Source organism: Pteropus alecto, unplaced genomic scaffold, assembly GCF_000325575.1.
Source record: "Pteropus alecto unplaced genomic scaffold, ASM32557v1 scaffold121, whole genome shotgun sequence".
NCBI classification, from domain to species: Eukaryota; Metazoa; Chordata; class Mammalia; order Chiroptera; family Pteropodidae; genus Pteropus; species Pteropus alecto.
In genome coordinates, this window is record NW_006434369.1 from 1,892,415 (window position 1) to 1,910,814 (window position 18,400).

At 37.2% G+C, this 18,400-nt stretch overlaps 1 long non-coding RNA gene and 1 other non-coding gene across 2 annotated transcripts in view; one reads left to right on the plus strand and one right to left on the minus strand.

Annotated features, from left to right (window-relative positions):
* Positions 1–951: 951 nt before the first annotated feature.
* LOC112477723 lies at positions 952–1,053 on the plus strand. Its single transcript, XR_003045563.1, has one exon. It is a non-coding gene; the product is annotated as a U6 spliceosomal RNA (small nuclear RNA).
* A 2,040-nt stretch (positions 1,054–3,093) lies between these two features.
* The window catches only part of LOC112477634, a 35,600-nt gene continuing 20,293 nt past the window's right edge, over positions 3,094–18,400 (minus strand). The window contains exons 3-4 of the long non-coding RNA XR_003045521.1: positions 3,717–3,828; positions 3,094–3,178 (exon numbers count right to left, since the gene is read on the minus strand). This is a non-coding gene — a long non-coding RNA (uncharacterized LOC112477634). The remainder of the gene's footprint in view (positions 3,179–3,716; positions 3,829–18,400) is intronic.

An 18,400-nucleotide genomic window follows, 5' to 3' on the forward strand; every position in this document is an offset into this window, starting at 1 on the left:
CTTGCATGTAGTTCATGTTGGCTAGTGGATGGAAAGGGAGGAGCGTGGAGAGGCAGACAGGAGTCAGAACATATATGTCCTTATATGAGAGATGACAACAATATCGTGGCTGAGCAGAGTTAATATCCACCCCCCATACTTGGGGTCCACTGTGCATCAGGTCAATGTCTCCTTAACTGCTACAGAGTGTTTAGGGACAGTTCAACAATTACCCAATCACAGACTCTGCTTTATAAAGGGGCTCAGGAACCCCATAGAAAGAACAGAAACCCTGTTCTCATTCGGGGATCAACACCCATGAAGATGACTGGTGGACTCTGGGGGTGAGGTGGGTCAGGACTGGAGCTGACAGATAACAAAGGAACAATAGCTGCTGACAGAAAGTCACCAAGTCAAGAAAAAACGTGGTGAAGTGGGCTAGAGTGAGTGACCGAGCCCGAGTGACAAAAAGGTGGAGGAGGTAGCATACAATATAAGGTTCAAATTCATACCCCATCCGTACCCCTCTCGGAGTATCTGTGTGCCATGGAGGAGGGGCCTTATGGGAAAGAGGCAAAAATGTATCACTAAGGGCCTGGTCTCCCTGTAGTGGACCCTTCCTCTCAGAGAGACAGGCACCTCCAGCTGGAGAAAGACATTGAGGGCCAGAGATGCGAAAATAAATGAGCATTATAGGAAAAACTCCCTCAGAAACATGAAGAGAAGGCAGACCTCCTGGACACCACAGCCAGGCCCTGGGAGACCCTCTGAGAACCCCAGAGAGGGAGAGCTCAGCAGAGATGGGCTGACAAGAGAGGGTCACAGCTAGAAGGAAGGAAGGCAGAGTGGTGGTGCTGAGTCCACGTGAAGCCACTCTTCTCCCCTTGCTGATGGTGATTTGAAGAGACATTTGAGAAATGTTAGACTGGGAACAGGTGTAAGAATGACTTTACTTAAAACTCAGGTTAATAAGCTCACTTCGACAGCACATATACTAAAAATGGAATGATGCAGAGGTTAGCATGGCCCCTGCGCAAGGATAACACATAAATTCATGAAGTGTTCCATATTTTAAAATATCTATTCTCATCAAACTCTTCCAAAAACTCAAAGAAGAGGTAAGACTTCCTAACTCATTTTATGAGGACAATATTACCCTGACACCAAAACCTGGTAAAGATAACACAAAAAAAGAAAACTGCAGACCAATATCTCTCATGAACACAGATGCAAAAATCCTAAATAAAATATTAGTGAACTGAATACAGCAACATGTTAAAAAGATTATACACCATGATCATGTGGGTTTCATGCCAGGGGCACAGGGATGGGTCAATATGTGCAAATCGATTAATGTGATACACCACATAAACAAATTAAAGAATAAGAATCATATGATCTTATCAGTAGATGCAAAAAAAGCCTTTGACAAGATATAGCATCCATTCATGATCAAAACACTTAATAAAGTAAGTATAGAAGGAAAGTACCTTAACATAATAAAGGCCTAAGATCAAGAACAAGACAAGGCTGTCCACTATCACCATTTTAACACTGGAAGTCCTAGCAGTGCAATCAGGCAAGAGAAAGATATAAAAGGCTTCCAAACAGGAAATGAAGAAGTCAAACTGTCACTATTTGTGGATGACATCATTCTCTAGATAGAAAACCCTAAAGATTCCACAAGAACACTACTAGAAATAATAAGCAAATACAGTAAAGTTTCAGGATACAAAATCAAGATTCAAAAATTCACAGCATTCCTATACTCTAATAATGAATTGTCAGAAAAAGAAATGAGAAAAAAAATTCCTTCTGCAATTGCAACAAAAAGAACAAAATGCCTAGGAATTAATCTAATGAAACATGTGAATAATGAAAACTCCAAGAACCTATTTTAAAAAAATGAAGAAGACACAAAGAAATGGAAAGATATTCCATGTTCTTAGATTGGAAGAATCAACATAGTTAAAATGATATTATTACCTAAAGCATTATACAGATTTAATGCAATCCCCATCAAAATCCCATTAGCACTTTTTAAAGAAATAGAACAAAAAATCAACAGATTCGTATGCTAGCACCAAAGACCCCGAATTGCCAAAGCCATCCTGAGAAAAAAGAACGAAGCTGGAGGCACCACTCTGCCCGACTTTAAATTGTACTACAAAGCAACAATCATCAAAACGGCATGGTATTGGCAGCAAAACAGACACACAGACCAGTGGAACAGAATTGAGAGTCCAGAAGTAAACCCAGGTTTATATGGGCAAATAACTTTGACAAAGGAGCCAAAAATATACAATGGAGAAGGGAAAGCCTCTTCAATAAATGATGCTGGGAAAACTGGATAGCAACCTGCAAAAGAATGAAACTAGACTGTTGTCTATCACCACACATCAAAATTAACTCAAAAATAAATTAAGGGCAAGAATATAAGACCTGGAACAATAAAATGCATAGAAGAAAACATAGGAACATAGGAACTAAACTCAAGGACCTTGGACTTAAAGAGGATTTCATGAATTTGACCTCAAAGGCAAGGGAAGTAAAAGCAAAAATAAATGGATGGGACTATATCAAACTAAAAAGCTTCTGCACAGCACAAGAAATCATCAACAAAGCAAAGAGACAACCATCCGAATGGGAAAATATATTTGCAAGCGATGCCTCTGATAAGGGCCTAATCAAAAATATACAAAGAACAAATACAACTCAGTAATAACAAAATTAACAAACAATCCAATTAAAAAATGGGCAGAGGATCTGAACAGATACTTCTCCCAAGAAGATAAATGGCCAGCAAACATGTAAGGATGCTCAACTTCACTAGCTATTAGGGAAATGCAAATCAAAACCACAATGAGATACCACCTCATCTGTTAGAATGACTATTATCAATAGGACAAGTAATAACAAGTGCTGGAGAGGATGCAGAGAAAAAGAAACCCTCATACACTGCTGGCAGAGCTGTAAATTGGTACAGCAACTATGGAAGACAGTATGGAGGTTCCTCAAAAAACTAAGAATTGATCTACCATATGATCCAGCAATTCCTCTACTAGGTGTTTACCCCAAAGAATTAAAAATATTTATCCAAAAAGATATTTGCATACCGATGTTCACAGCAGCATTATTCACGGTGGCCAGGACATGGAAACAACCAAAGCGTCCTCCGGTAGATGACGGGATAAAGAAGCTGTGGGATATACATACAATGGAATATTACTCAGCTATAAGAAGAGATGAAATACTCCGATTTGTGACAACATGGATGGATCTTGAGAGAATCATGCTAAATAAAATAAGCCAGACAGAAAAAGTTGAAAACCATACAATATCACTTATATGTGGGATATAAACCTAAAAGCGACAAACAGGACAAACAGAGACTCATGGACATGGGCAGGAAACTAGTCATTACCAGAGGGTAGGGGATGTGGGAGGAGGGAGGAGGTAGAGGGGATAAAAGGGGTCAAATATGTGGTAACAGAAAGAAATCTAACTATGGGCGGTGAACATACTATATATATATACATATATATGACACTGTTAAATTGTACACTTGAAACTCATTGGATTTCCTTAATTGATGACCATAATAAATTTTTTTAAAAAGTGAGAAACAGGACATTATACACAGAAAAAAAAACCCTCAGATTAATAGAGCCAATGGTTATAAGTTTTTAATTTTGGAGAACCAATTAAAATTTTAAAGTGAGAAGACACTAACTTACCATTTTAAAAGATCGCTTGATGCCAAATAGAAGATGGACTGGAGGGAGGAGAAGCAGGATCTTCAGTCACACACAGACAGGGAGCTCTAACCCTTCCAACTCTCCAAGAATTCTGGAAAAAAAAAATCATCAGGTGTCCAAATTTTAACACAGTTTGACCATATGATATGTATGATTCCCAAGAATTATAGGGTAGCTAACTATTAGACTAACAGATTTCCTCCATTCAACATCTTCAGAAAACTCATCTCCATAAAGAAAAAATGTTTTGATATCTATAGATACTACCAGTTTGTTAATCACATAGGTCTATATCTCAATACTGAATTGGGATATTCTGTTTTCAATTCAAAATTATATTCCCCAACCTATAAAACATCTTAATCATCAAATTTGGCCTTGAAAGACTCCCAATTGTTTTTAAATGACCTCCTAGGGCAAAGATTTGCCAACTTTACTATTTAAAAAAATCTGAGACAAATTCTGGCTGTATTTACTTTAAAGAGTCAAAATTGGTTTGAGTAACAGAAACTTATGAGCAACACTGTTTTAATAAACTTAGAGTCATAGGAAGTGATACATCGGGGCATAATTTCTGCCATGTGTATTTTTAAAAAATCAGACATGATATTATGATATCAAATGATATGTTTGGGTGCACTGGAGTGAGAGAAGACAAGGCAGAGAATATATGTATATATTTCATGCATTGGAAGTGTCATCAAGATACTAATGGAATATATCTAGAACCTCATTATTCTTGATGATATGGGCCAAACAAAATGTAATTACCATAGATGCAAACTAGCCACATTATAATCGACCATTCTCCTCAATTTTACTTTTATAAAACAATGAAAGTGATAGTATTCTTTAGGTTCAGTTTCTAAAATTCCGCTGGTTATAAAAATGACACCAATTTAGACACATTAATATACATTAATGCAAGATCCCATTAAAGAATCACAGAGAAAGGCCGATTACTTTTGTTTCTAACAATACATCTTTTCCCGGCTAGCCCACAATGATTCAACCAGTTCAGAGAAGCACAAGATAATAGTTATAGTCTATAGACCTAATTCTCCTATTATCCATTAAATATATTCTCCTACAAAATAGAAAAGGTCATTTCTAAAAATCTACAATGAAATTCATAAATTATTGGGGGTAGCTGATAAATATTCTGTAAGAAAATTTACTGTTGGAATTAAATACATTTCATTTGCATTAATACCAATTATCCAGTTACACAATGTATTGAAACACTTTTGGCCAGCTGTACCACTTACTCCAGTGTAAAGGTTGATGTCAGAACAAACCTCAGATAAGCCTAGCATTTTAAAAAGTAACTAACAGAGAAAGAGGGATTAGAAATTTTCTTTTTTTCCCCAGGTTTATTGAGATATAGTTGACACATCACATTGTGTAAGTTTCAGTTGTGCAGCGTGTTGACTTGATACAATTATATATACTTACATATTGTGAAATGATTACCACCGTAGCATTAAGTAACACCTCCATCATGTCACAAAATTATTTTTTCTTGTGGTGAGTACATTTAAGATCTACACTTTTAGCAACTTTCAAGCATACAGTACAGTATTATTAACTATAACTACCATGCTGTACATTAGATCCTCAGAACTTATTCATCTTATAACTGGAAGTTTGTACCCTTTGACCAATATCTTTCCATTCCCCCCACCCACAGCTACCTGCAGTCACCACTCCATTCTGTTTCTATAAATTCAGCATTTTTAGATTCCACATGTAAGTGATATCATACAGTATTTGTCTTTCTCTGACTTATTTCACTTAGCAATAATGCCCTCAAGGTCCATTCATGTTGTTGCAAACAACAGGATTTCCTTCTTTCTCATGGCTGAATAATATCTATACAATGGGAAAGAGTATCCATATTCATATCTTGGCTATTGTGAATAATGCCGTAGTGAACATTGAGGTGTGACTATCTCTTCAAAATCTTGTTTCATTTCCTTTAGATATATACCCAGAAGTGGGATTGCTAGGTCATAAGGTAGTTCTATTTTTCATTTCTAGAGGAAACTCCATACTGTTTTCCATCGTGGCTGTGTCATTTACATTCCCACCAACAGGGCACAAGTGTTCCCTTTTCTCCATTCTCAACACTTGTTCTTTCTTGTGTTTTTGACAATAGCCATTCCGACAGTGTGAGGTGGTATCTCACTGTGGTTTTGATTCACATTCCACTGATGATGAGTGATGCTGAGCTCCTTTTCATGTACCTGTTGGCCATCTGCATGTCTTCTTTGAAAAAAATGTCTATTCAGTTCCTCTGCTCATTTTTTAATTGACTCGTTTGCTTTGTTTTGCTATTGAGTTGTATTAGTTCTTTATATATTTTGGATATAAACCCCTTATCAGATATATGATTTGTAAATATTTTTACCCATTCTGTAGGTTGCCTAGAAATTTTCTTGATAATTCTACCAAGCAGCCTCCTCCATGAATATCCAACCTTAAGGTATTTTTTAATAGCTTTGTTCAGGTATAACATATAAAATTCATCCACTGTAAATGTAAAATTTGATGATGTTCAGCATGGTTGTATCATTGTGTAATAATCACACCATCACCATGACCCAGTTCTAGAACATTCTAAAAAGTTCCCTTGTGCCTGGCTATTGCCACTCCTCATTCCCAGCCCCAGTCTCAGGCAACCACTGACCTGTTGTTTTCTGTCACTGTAGATTTGCCCTTTTTGGACATTTCATATAAATCGAACCATGTAGACTTTGCTGCCTGGCTTTTTCCACTTAGTATAATATTCTTAAAGTTCATTCACGTTGAAATGTTTATCAATAGTTCATTCTTTTTTTTATTGCTGAATTGAATGGATATACCATATTTTGTCTATCAATTCACCAGTGAATGTACATTTGGTTTGTCTCCAGTTTGGGGCTATTATAAATAACAATGTTATAAATGTTTACATTCAAGTCTTTGTGTGGGCATATGTTTTCATTTCTCTTGGGTAAATACCTGAGAGTGTTATTGCTGAGTTGTAAAGTCTACGTTTAGCCTTTTAAGAAAAGGCCGAGTCATTTTCTCAAGCAGCTGTACCATTTTACATACCTGGCAGCAATGTATTGGAGTTCCAATTTCTCTATATCCTCATCAACACTTGGTATTGTTAGACCTTTTGGTTAGAGCCATTTGAGTGTGTGTGTAGAGGTTTCTTACTGTAGTTTTAACTGTATTTTCCCACTAACTAGTAATGTTGAGCACCTTTTCAAGTACTTATTAAACTTGAATACCTTCCTTGGTAAAATGACTACTCATAAATCTTCTGCCGATTTTTAATTGGGCTGTTTTCTTATTATTTAGTTTGTAAGATAATTTAAAAATATATTGTCCATATACAAGTCCTCTATCAGCTATCACAAATATATGATTCGCAGTAATACATATTATATATTTATATATGTAAGTATATATACACACACACACACACACACACACACACACACATATATATATATATGATACAAATTTCTGTGTGTCTGTTTATGTGTGTGTATGTATGTGTACATGTGTGTATTCTGGGTACAAGTCCTTTATCAGATGTGCAAATATTTTCTTTTAATCTGTGACCTGTCTTTTAATTTTCTCAATGATGTCTTTTGAATAGCAAAGGTTTTAATTTTAATGAAGTCTCATTTATCAATTTTCTATTTTTATGGAAGGTAACGGTGTCTAAGAAACCACTGGAAATCTTTGCCTTTACTGTAATAGTTGATTTGGTTGAATTTACATATGCTACTTTGCTATTTGTTTTCTATGTGTTATTTCTGTCCTGTTTCTCTTTCACTACTTTATTTTGTGTTGCATAGATATTTTCTAGTGTGCTATTTAATTCTCCTCCCCTTTTAAACTCTTTCTTTTCTTAAGCTATTTCCTGGTTGCTCCAGGAATTACAATATGAATTTTAAATTATAAGAATCTACCTCAGTTTGATTCTGACTTAATGCTGGTAAAATATAGAAATTTGCTTCAGTATAGCTCTATTTCCTCACTCGTTTATGTTATCATTCCCACACATATTACATGTACAGTAAGTCCTCATTTAAGGTTATTGATCAGTTCTGCAATTTTAAGCAAAACAACGATGTATATATAATGAAACCAATTTTACCATAGGCTAATTGATACAAATAAGCGTGAAGTTCCTACAGTATCTCATCAATGTTATAACAGAACAATATTAAATATAACAATGTTATTTGAGGGCTTGCTGTATATATATCATAAACCCAAAGATACAGTGCTATAATTATTGTTTTATACAATTTTAAAGGTCTTTTGAAGAACTTAGAAGAGAAAAATAAATTTATACAGTCTTTTGTATTTTCCCACAGACTTGCCGTTTCTAAACCTTAATTTTTTTTCTTCCCCTATAGTCTCCACTTCAACCTTCTCTTATACTTCCCTCAAAGTGGCCCAGCCACAGGAAAACATGGTGCTACCACTGACAATATCCTGAAACTAAAGGCGGTCCAGAAGTCATATTTCTGATATAAATTCCAAAAGGAAAAATCTTATGCAAAAAAAATTTTCCTAAATAGATTCTTCCTAAAAGCAATCTTATTCTGTGAAATGAAAGAGGACTTTTGCCTATTATTTCACGTTCTTCTCTTTTGAAGGTAACTTATGATGACTCATGAACCTCACCTTGAGTAGTTTAAAAAATAGCTGACTTATTCCTTCCCACAGATATTCTTGGCAATATCATTTGCTGTGCATTTCTAAACTCTAGATGCTTCCCTTTACCTCTCAAACATCTGGTTCATTTCCTAGGTGTGATCACTTGGAATAGTCTTCCTAGATATTTTTGGATGAGGGGGTTAGCAAGAAGGTACCTTTTGAGCCTGTAGCAATGGAACCCAGACTTATATATACATTCAACAACACCCTGGGAAAAAAATCCTTCTACATTCAAAACTGTCTCAACTCTGAGATAATGAATTGAACTCTTAGACTTCTAAGTTTCCATTACAAAAAGAACAGTAAAATAATTATTTTTAAACTTGTTAAAATATGACTAAATATTTCATTAAGATATAATTATGGTCTCAGGACATCACTAAGAAAATATTCCAGTATATCATGTTTGTTTATGAATATATAAACCTATGGATGCAATTGCTTCATAAACATAAACATATTTTTGTTGTTGTTGTTGTTATTATTGCTGTTACTGCTAGTGGTTTGCAGGTCCTTAAAATACTGCCTGTATAGCTTCTCACTATTTTAAAATGGGAATATAATGTTTACAAGTATGAGATATGTGACAATAGCATTTGCTTAATTCACAGTTGAAGGAAGGAAGAAGGAAGAAAATGTAAGCTAAGAAATGTTAATGAGAGTTGGAAATAACCTGTGTCTGAGTCCTTTGCTTGATCTAATTATTACCTAAGAAAGTAAGACTCTGGAGCCCTGAAGAGAAGGAAGCATAGAGAATGGGGTTCAGAGGAAAGACTAAAGAAATTGTATGTTAGTCACCAAGGTACTTTGACTGAAAAAAAAAGGTAAAAGGGACATTCTTCTTCCTCTAAACAAAAGGTCCATTGAAATGGAAACTAATGATATCTTCAGGAAAATAGAGAGGGTTTGATGCAGAAAATAACTAACATCCTACACAGTAATATTTTGTTATTGGCAAACAGAAAGCAATAGTTCAGAATTTATCAAGCTTATCAGTTCCACCTAATTAAGAGTATAGCCAGAGGGTATAGTAAACAAAACTCTAATAACTCACTTCTGAGCTCTTGGACTCAATGAAATCTAATATCCTTCTTGAAATGTGCTTTGTGGTCTCTGCTCATCTTGACCTTCTTCTGAAAGGCAACTGCGTGGAAACACTCTGCCCTGTTGAGGCTAAAAATGGGATTATTCGGAGATTACATTCTTGTTATCTATGAGACTCTTGTCTCCAGCCAGCACATTGCCAGACAATGTATGATATTGTATGTGATTCTTTGAGGCAAAGGGTATATATGACCTGGAGGAGGATAATTTAAAGATTTCTATTCAATTGCTGTCACCAACTCCACTCCATTCGTTTCAAAACAAAGCACAACATTTTCCCAGAAAACCTCTTCTCATAAGTTAGAAGGTGCTTTAGTGTGAAAGTTACATGTTTATCAGGGTGCTTGGATGAGGGTCAAGAAAGGTTCTTTAAAGTTAAAATTAGAAACAGCGGAAATAGTTGATGAATGAAAATTCAAAGACTCTCAGGCTCCTTACTTCTCTTCATCTTCTATCCCTGCCCCAAATTCTCTATCTTTTCCTTTAACAGTCACTTCTTATCTCTTTTCATCCCATGATCAGAGAAGAGAGTGTTTGTGTCACTCGCAAACCCATATGTTGAAGCCCCAATGTGATGATGTTTGGAGATAGAGCCTTTGGAGGTAATTAGGCTTAGATGAATGAGGTCATGAGGGTGGGGCCCCCCATGATGAGAATAGGAGGGGACTAGATTTCCTGCTCTCTCCGCCATGTGAGCTCACAGTGAGAAGGTGGCCATCTGCAAGCCAGGGAGGGAGCTTGCTGATACCCGACCACAACCTAACCATGTTGGCACCTTGATTTCAGACTACCAGCCTCCAGAACTGTGAGAAATCAATGTTTGTTTTTTAAGCCACTCAGTCTGTGAAGTTCTGTTCTGGCAGTCCAAGCAGACTAAAGAGAGATGCCCTTAAGAAGGGATAGTCATCCTCAGGCTGTGTCTCTGTGTCATAGTGAGATAAGGGCAGCCAGAGCAGCCAGCAGCCAAGGGGAGCAAGGCAACATGAGTTGGGCACACAAGACATCTCTGCCAAGAGTGGACATGACTTAGAAGGGCCAGGTAGATACGTGAGTCAGAGGGAGGAAATCCACTTCTCAAAGGAAGTGAATGCAGGATGGTTAAGGGGGTGGTAAGAAAGGTGAAGGGATTAAGAGGTACAAATTGCCAGTTATAAAAATAGTCACAGATGAAAAGTACAGCATAGGGAATAGAGTCAATAACATTGTAATAACTATGTATGGTGCCAGGTGGGTACCAGACTTATTGGGGTATATAAATGTCTAGTCGTTATGTTATACATTTGAACCAATATAGTATTGTATGTCAACTGTAATAAAAAAATAAATTTTAAAGAAACCCACACATAAAAAGGAGATGAATGCAGCAGGGAGTATGCAAATGCTGTGTCTACCCAGTGATAAGTCAGTAGGTTCTTTTCAGTAAGGAGCTCAAAGAACAGGGACCCAGAAGAGGGGAGAATTAGAGGCAGACACTGTTTAAGCAGAGCTGTCTGTACTCAGAACACCCTGGATCTGCCTCCCAACGAGGTGGTCAGGGTCCCACAGTCTGTGCTTTGGGATCTTCTATGAATCCCTCACATTGTAGGTAGCCTAATAAATGATTCCTGGCAGTGGGGCTGGCCCCACATGAAGTAGTGATAACCTGGAATCATAAAGTCTAGAAGCTCAGAGGTAAGAGAAATGAGAGATCACTGAACCACCCTTAGTTTTGCAGATGAGGAAATTATGACTCCCCCCACCCGCCCACACACACAAAAAACCAAACCCAAATGATGTTTTCCCCCCAGGGTTATACCATTAAAGTTACAAAACAAGTTAAATTACAAAACTTAGTGCCCACTTCAGCACTTTGCACACTGCCTCATGACATCTTCCCTTACATAGTATCTGGAGACTATTACACATCACTTTGGTTTAGAATTCAACATACTCTCCGGGCACAATCTTACCTCAAAGAATCATTTCTTAATGGAGAAGAAGTATCTTGAGACTAAATTCTGAAAGATCTAGACAAAAGCTTATGGAATTGGGATTTGTCCTGTAGGTCGAGTTTCTTCATATGAAAGAAAAAAGTAAATAGTGTACAGCGTGCATGCATGTGCACACATTGTGCAGGGAAGACTTTTTTAAAAAAAGAAAAACAACCTCGTATAAGTAAAGAAACACTGTTGTAAATAAGGGGAGTCTTTCAACAACATTTTAAGCTGGAGAATGTCATGACCCAGAATCTCTTCTCCTGGGTTACAAAGAAGCTAGGGTTCTGCTTCTGATGCATTACTTTTAACAACTGTCCTCACTTAACTTTTAGAGAAGATGAAATTTTTTCTTTTTTTTTTGCCCCTTTCACCCTCTCAAAGAAATAAATACTATCTTACTAAGTGTTAGAAGCTCTTGGTGAGCAAATACTTCTAGGAATGTGACTCACATTTTTCCTGACCAGAGCCACGTTGTCAAGATGAGGGATTCTGTTCCCAGGACCGGGTATATCAAGGAACGAGTTCTGGGCAGGCAGCAGAGGAAGCAGAGTTCAGAGTTCGCCTGGTCTTCTGGGAAACCACACTCCAGGGGCCCGCTTGCTACTTTCTCATCTGTGTTTTCACCATGTGGGACAGCAGAGTTTCCCAGTCCTAGTCCATCTGCAAGGCTTTTGCCCTCAGCACAATCTAAGAGTAGGAAAAGTTTGCTTTCCTTAGTCTCTGCAAACTTTCTGGCTTCGGGGTTCTAAAAGCTGAGTCCGACAGCTAACTAGTTTGTGGTTTTCACATCATATTGCCTGTCTCACTATAAAAAATCCTTCTTTTAACTAAGCCCTTTCCTCCTGTTTTATTGACATCTCCAGTTCTTCCTCTCTGTCACTTCCATGCTGAGATGTGCATTTACAGTCAGGGCTGGGACATCTGTGCCTTTAGAAATTTACGTCGACGTGATACCTCTCCCGAGAGTGCTAAAGTGTAGAATTTATCTCTATATGTAGAATAAAAGGCTTTATCAGGGAATAATATTGTCAATAAACTATTTGGAGAAGTAGGGACATTTTCTTAGTGTTTAAAATCATACCAGAGGGTCTGCCTCTAGGAAAAAGCTGTCTTGCCCAGGTGCACCTGTAAGCTAGGCTACTAGGAATTTTCCTGTAACACAAAACAATGTTTGGAGGGAAAGCAGAGAACCCTGACTCCGAAACAGTTACACAGTAATCACCACAGAATCTCCTCAAATAGGTATTTTAAATCTGTTGACAATTCTCTAAGTACTAGTGTGTATATGATGAATCAATCTACTTAGCATTAAGAAAAAGGCTGAACAAGAAAATTTCGGTTCTACAAGAAAATGTTTATTAAAAAAAAATGCAGATGTTGCTTGGCTCACAGTTCCAACCGGGCACATAAAAGATCATTTTGTACCATGACTCCCACAAGGAACTCTGAGGAATCAGGAATTGCGGGATCATTTTTCATACAAGTCAGAGAATTGTTTTAAATCCCTTCCACCAATTTGCAGAAGTCCTGCTAATGCAAACCATACTCTTTTGAGTTCAGTAAATAGCAAACACAAAATAACTAAGCTTTTTCAAAAATATTATTCCTTCACTAACCTTGAGAGCACAGAACCAGAACACCATTTTGTACTCTGGAAAAGCCCAAAGCCAAGCCCTAGATCATTCCCTATAATCAGTGGGAAACGCTAGCCTTCACCTTGATTATTTTTTAAAAAGTGGCAGCATTCTACTACCCTCAATTTAAATCTGACATGGTTATTCCCACACTGCTTCATCCTGGCCAGAGTGTTGCCAAGTTTTCTGTTTTTCTAAAGGCTGAACAAGTATGGCTTAACAAAAATTCACTCTGACAGAGGACTTCAAATCACACCGTATGTCTTACTGTAGAATTCTAACATTGTAATCAAAACATAATGTTTCTGTGAAATCTAATTTTGTCCAACTGGTTACAAGCAACAGGCATTATCAAACAGGAAATTCCATAATTCAAATAGACCATTTATCCATTTTCTGCATTTCAGAAAAGTCCTAGATGGGATTTGAGTTTTTCTAGGTTTCTTATATATCCAGTGATTCTCTATGTGATGTACAAAGGCCGTCTCCTGGCTTTAAATTCTATTCTCTTGAAAAAGGACTCAAAATGCCTATTCTTCTCCATAGGGAAGTAGAAAAACATTCTAAAATGAGTTTGAGTGTTCTTGGATTCAAGATAGCAGAGGAGACATGTTTGTGGACCCTTATCCTAAAAAGAATCCCCTCAAACCACCCAAAACAACAATGATGTAGAAACACAAAGGCTCTGTTTAACGAGACTAGAGGATATCTGTAACAGAAATAATAACATAAAAAGATAGAAAATGGAGGAATTGTAAATACTTTGCAGAGAAGGGAGGATTCGAACTTAAGTGTTGATAGGGACGACAATGCTAAGAAATAAGCCATTTTGCAGGTCAGAAAAACTCAGGTTTTGAAGACAACAGTTTCAGCATGAAGGAAGTACATATGAGATAGGAGAAAAACACTGGAAACTGTAATTCTGTATGGAAATGAGTTGACCTTGGTCTTCTTCTCAACCTCTATTGAAGAAAACCTTAAAAATGGAGAAAACAGTAAACAAATATCCTCCACCCTCACCGCCCCCCCCCAAAAAAATCTCAGAAGAAATAAACCCAATGCAGAAAGTAGAAGAAAACTTCAAGGTATTACATTAACAAAATAAGACACTATCTAACAATAAATATAATAATCAGCATTTAGGAGCTCTTGGAAGTTAAAAATATGAGAGCCAAACTTGTAAATTCAATAACGCAATTGGAAGATAAAACAGACTTTTAAAAAAAATGATAATGGAGGAAAAGGCAAGAAAATTAAAGGTTAAACAAGATTGTTCAACACCTAAATAATAGTAGTTCTAAAAAAAGAAAACAGAAAATATTAGAGAGAAAATTATAATAATACAAGAAAAAATTCTAGATCTGAAGTAAATGGAGCTGAATCTCCAAATTGAAAATGTCAATTGAGTGAATATTTTTAAAAATGACCCACATTAAGATACGCTAGCATATGTCAGAACATTAGAAACAAAGAACAGACCTAGAAGTTTGATTATTGAACAATCACATCCAGGGCCTCTGATACCACCTTGGTCCCACCTGGTACACCTGAACCCGACTCTGTGCCCATCTTTATCCTGTTCTCTTCACCTGGGAGAAAATCTACATACCTAATGCCCCAGCTCCATCTTGCCATTGCCTGCCCCACCCAGAAAAAGAACAGACTTAAACACATATAGAGGATAAACCTAGGTTATATACAAAGGAGCAGGAGTCAGAGCAGCATTAGGTACTGTGTTAGTCTTCTTGGGCTGCCATAACAAAATCTATCGACTGTGTGGCTTAAACGACAGAAATTTATTTTCCCACAGTTCTAGAGGCTGGAAGTCCAAGATCATCATGCTAGTGTGGTCAGGATCTAGTGAGAGCTCTCTTCCTGGCTTGCAGACATCCACCTTCTTGCTGCCTTCTCATTTCTATGTGCATGAAAAGAGAGAGAGAGTTCTCTCTTTTCCTTTTCTTATGAGCCCATTTAATTTTAATTACCTCCTAAAAGCCATGACTCCAAGTACTAGCACGCTGGAGCATAAAGCTCTCACATACGAATTTTGGAAAATTTAGTCTATAACGGGCATCTTGACAGCAACGAAAGAAGCTAAAAGATAGTGGAGAAACACAAGCAAACATTAGGAAGATGATTCCTCACAAACAGCAACAGTGTTCAAAGGAGACTGTGCAGTTACAGAATATGACAGATGTCCACCATAAATTTCCATAACATAGTAACAAAGGCTTCATACATAGATTTAATATTTTTAAAAGTGATATAGCTAAAGTGAGAGAGCAGGGGAGAAGAGAGGAAGACAGGTATAGAGCTGAAATACTATGCATCAAGAAAGGAACTCAGTAATATCTAAAACTGATTGATCAGGTATATAACTTTATAAGTTGCGGCAGATACGCTCTAAGGTGGCCCCCGTACATCATGCCCTTGTACACTCCCCTTCCCATAAGTGCGAGTGGAAACTGTGATTTGTTTCTAGCTAATAGAATATTGCAAAGGTGAAGTAATTTTGCAGATGCAATTAAGGTCCCAAATCAGTTGAGTTCAAGGTAAATAAAAGGGAGATTATTTTTGACGGACCTGAATTAATCAGGTGAAAGTCATAAAGAGAGATTTTTCTGCTGAAAGAAGTGAAAGGATCAGGTGGCAAAGAACATTGGGTGGCCTTGTGGAGCTGAGAGCAAGCCATAGCCAACAGTCAGCAAGAAAACAAGGATCTCAGTCTTATAACTTCAAGGAACTGAATTCAGCCAACCAACATGAGAGCTTGGAAGGTAATTCTGAGCTCAAGAATGGAATGCAGCTCAGATGACATCTTGGTTGCAGCTGTGTGATGTCCTGAGCAGGAGAAATAGTGAAGCTGTGCCTGGACTCCTGCCCTACAGAAACAATAAGCTAAGAAATATATGTTATGTTAAGCCAGTAAATTTATAACAACTTATTATGCAAATAGAGTTGATCCTGGAATGAGTTAAGACTTTGGAGGCCATTGGGATGAATGTATGTATTTTTCATGTGATAAGGATATGAATTTTTGGGATCCAGGGGCAGAATGCTCAGGACTAAATGTTTGTGTCCACTGCCATTCATACATTGAAGCCTTAACCCCCAGTGGGGCTGTATTTAGAAATGGGGGTCTCTAAGGAAGTAGTTAAGGTTAAATGAGGTCATAAGTGTGGGGCCCTGATCCAAAAGGATTAGTGTCCTCATAAGAAAAAACACCGAGGAGTTCACTTTCTCTCCTGTGTGCACACCAAGAAAAGGCCATGTGAGAACATAGCAAAAAGATGGCTGTCTGAAAGCCAGGGAGAGAGTCCTCACCAGACTCTGAATTGGCCAGAACCTTGATCTTAAACTTCTAGCCTCCAAGACTGTGAGAAAATAAGTATCTGTTGTTTAAGCCACTAGTCTATGGTATTTTGTTATGGCAGCCCAAGCCGACTGATACACAAGTCCAATGCTCAAGTGTGTTTTGTAGTTGAATATAATAATTTTTAAATTTATTCTAGTTACTTAAATTTAAGAAGTGCTTTTAAAAGAGAAAATACACTTACTTCATAGATGGGACCAAAAACAAACAAACAAACAAACAAACAAACAAACAAAAACCCCATGATCTTCCTTAAGATAATACATGAGTACAACTTAAAATTGCTATTGCTAAATACACGTGTCAAAATAGCAAAAAATAGGAAAATGAACACAACAAAGCAATTATTTGATAAGGATGTGCACTGACAGTTCCATACGAGAATGCAGATTATAGTATTATCATGGTGAAAAAATGGAGACAAGCTAAATGTCCTATAATTAGAAGATTAGGCAAATTATGTCACAACCATACAATGAAATATTATGTAGTCATTTAAAATCAGTTTTAGAGGAATAATTAACACCTTAATAAAACATTAACAATATTGTTACGGGGGAAATGTTCCAAACAGTATGAGCAATATAATTCAAATTGGGAGTGCGTGTATATTTATGAACGATATTTGTCAAAATTACAATGGTTATTACAAGATACTAGAATTAGAAGTAGTTTTGTTTTCTTTTTAGAGCTTTTCTACATGTTCAAAATATTCTACAATAAACATTTCTTGCTTTCGTACTGTATCTGTATACATTTTTATCTGGAGACCACATTATGATAATTTTGCTCTCATTAGTTCTCAGAGAATTTGACAGGTTGGTTCCTATATTTTAATATAGGATAAATCCTGATTTCACAGTTCTGTCTAGCACACTATTTTCTTCTAGTAGATGAGAAATATCAGAGGGCTCTAAATCTTGCTAATCACAAAAGCAAAAGCGATGCAATGGAAAGTGGAGGAATCTGTTCGGAGGCTTTGCAGCCTCTGGGGCACTTGGAGGCCCGCCATGTCCACCCAATCTACCGTCATGGCTTCCAGGGCTGGAAAGTGTGTTAAGAACAGAGAAAATTTTTAATTCTTCTGGCGTGAACTTCCTTGTTCTTCTAGGGACCCTGAGGGTTTGGGCAATGCTTTCTTCCCAGGATTTAAATGGAAAAAGAGAAATGTATACCCCAGTTCTCCTATCCTTCCTGCCTTACTCATCTTCTTCTCATTCCTTCTCCTTATAGCAAAAGACTCACTTCACTGAAAGAAGGAAACACCTGACTCTCCGAGCAGTGGGTGAACCACCTCTAAGTGCAGAGCTGAGAAGTGGGCAGTGCCCTCTTAAAGGAAGATGTTCTCAGGAGTTAGCAAAACTGTGAAATTATAGTAGTAATACGTTGTTTTTAAATTTTCTCCCACCAGTGTTAGCTGAAACTATTTCAATAACCATAGATTTTACTCATTAATTCACAATTACGATTTCGATAACCATTAAAAAACATTTCGCTTCATTAATAAAGGAAGATAAATAGTATTGACCAGGGGTCCCCAATCCCTGGGCCATGGACCAGTACTGGTCTGTGGCCTGTTAGGAACCAGGCCACACAGCAGGAGCTGGGCAGCAGGTAAGTGAGAGAAGCTTCATCTGTGTTTGTAGCCACTCCCCAGTGCTAGCATCACCGCCTCAGCTCTACCTCAGATCATCAGACATTAGATTCTCATAGGAGCACTGGTTCCTGGTGCCAAAAAGGTTGGAGACTGCTAGTGTAGACAATAATTGATAAGTCTACATTCAACCGAAAGTGGTATTTTTTGTCTCACAAACAAGGAAGGTGGATATACCATAATCAGTATTACCCTAA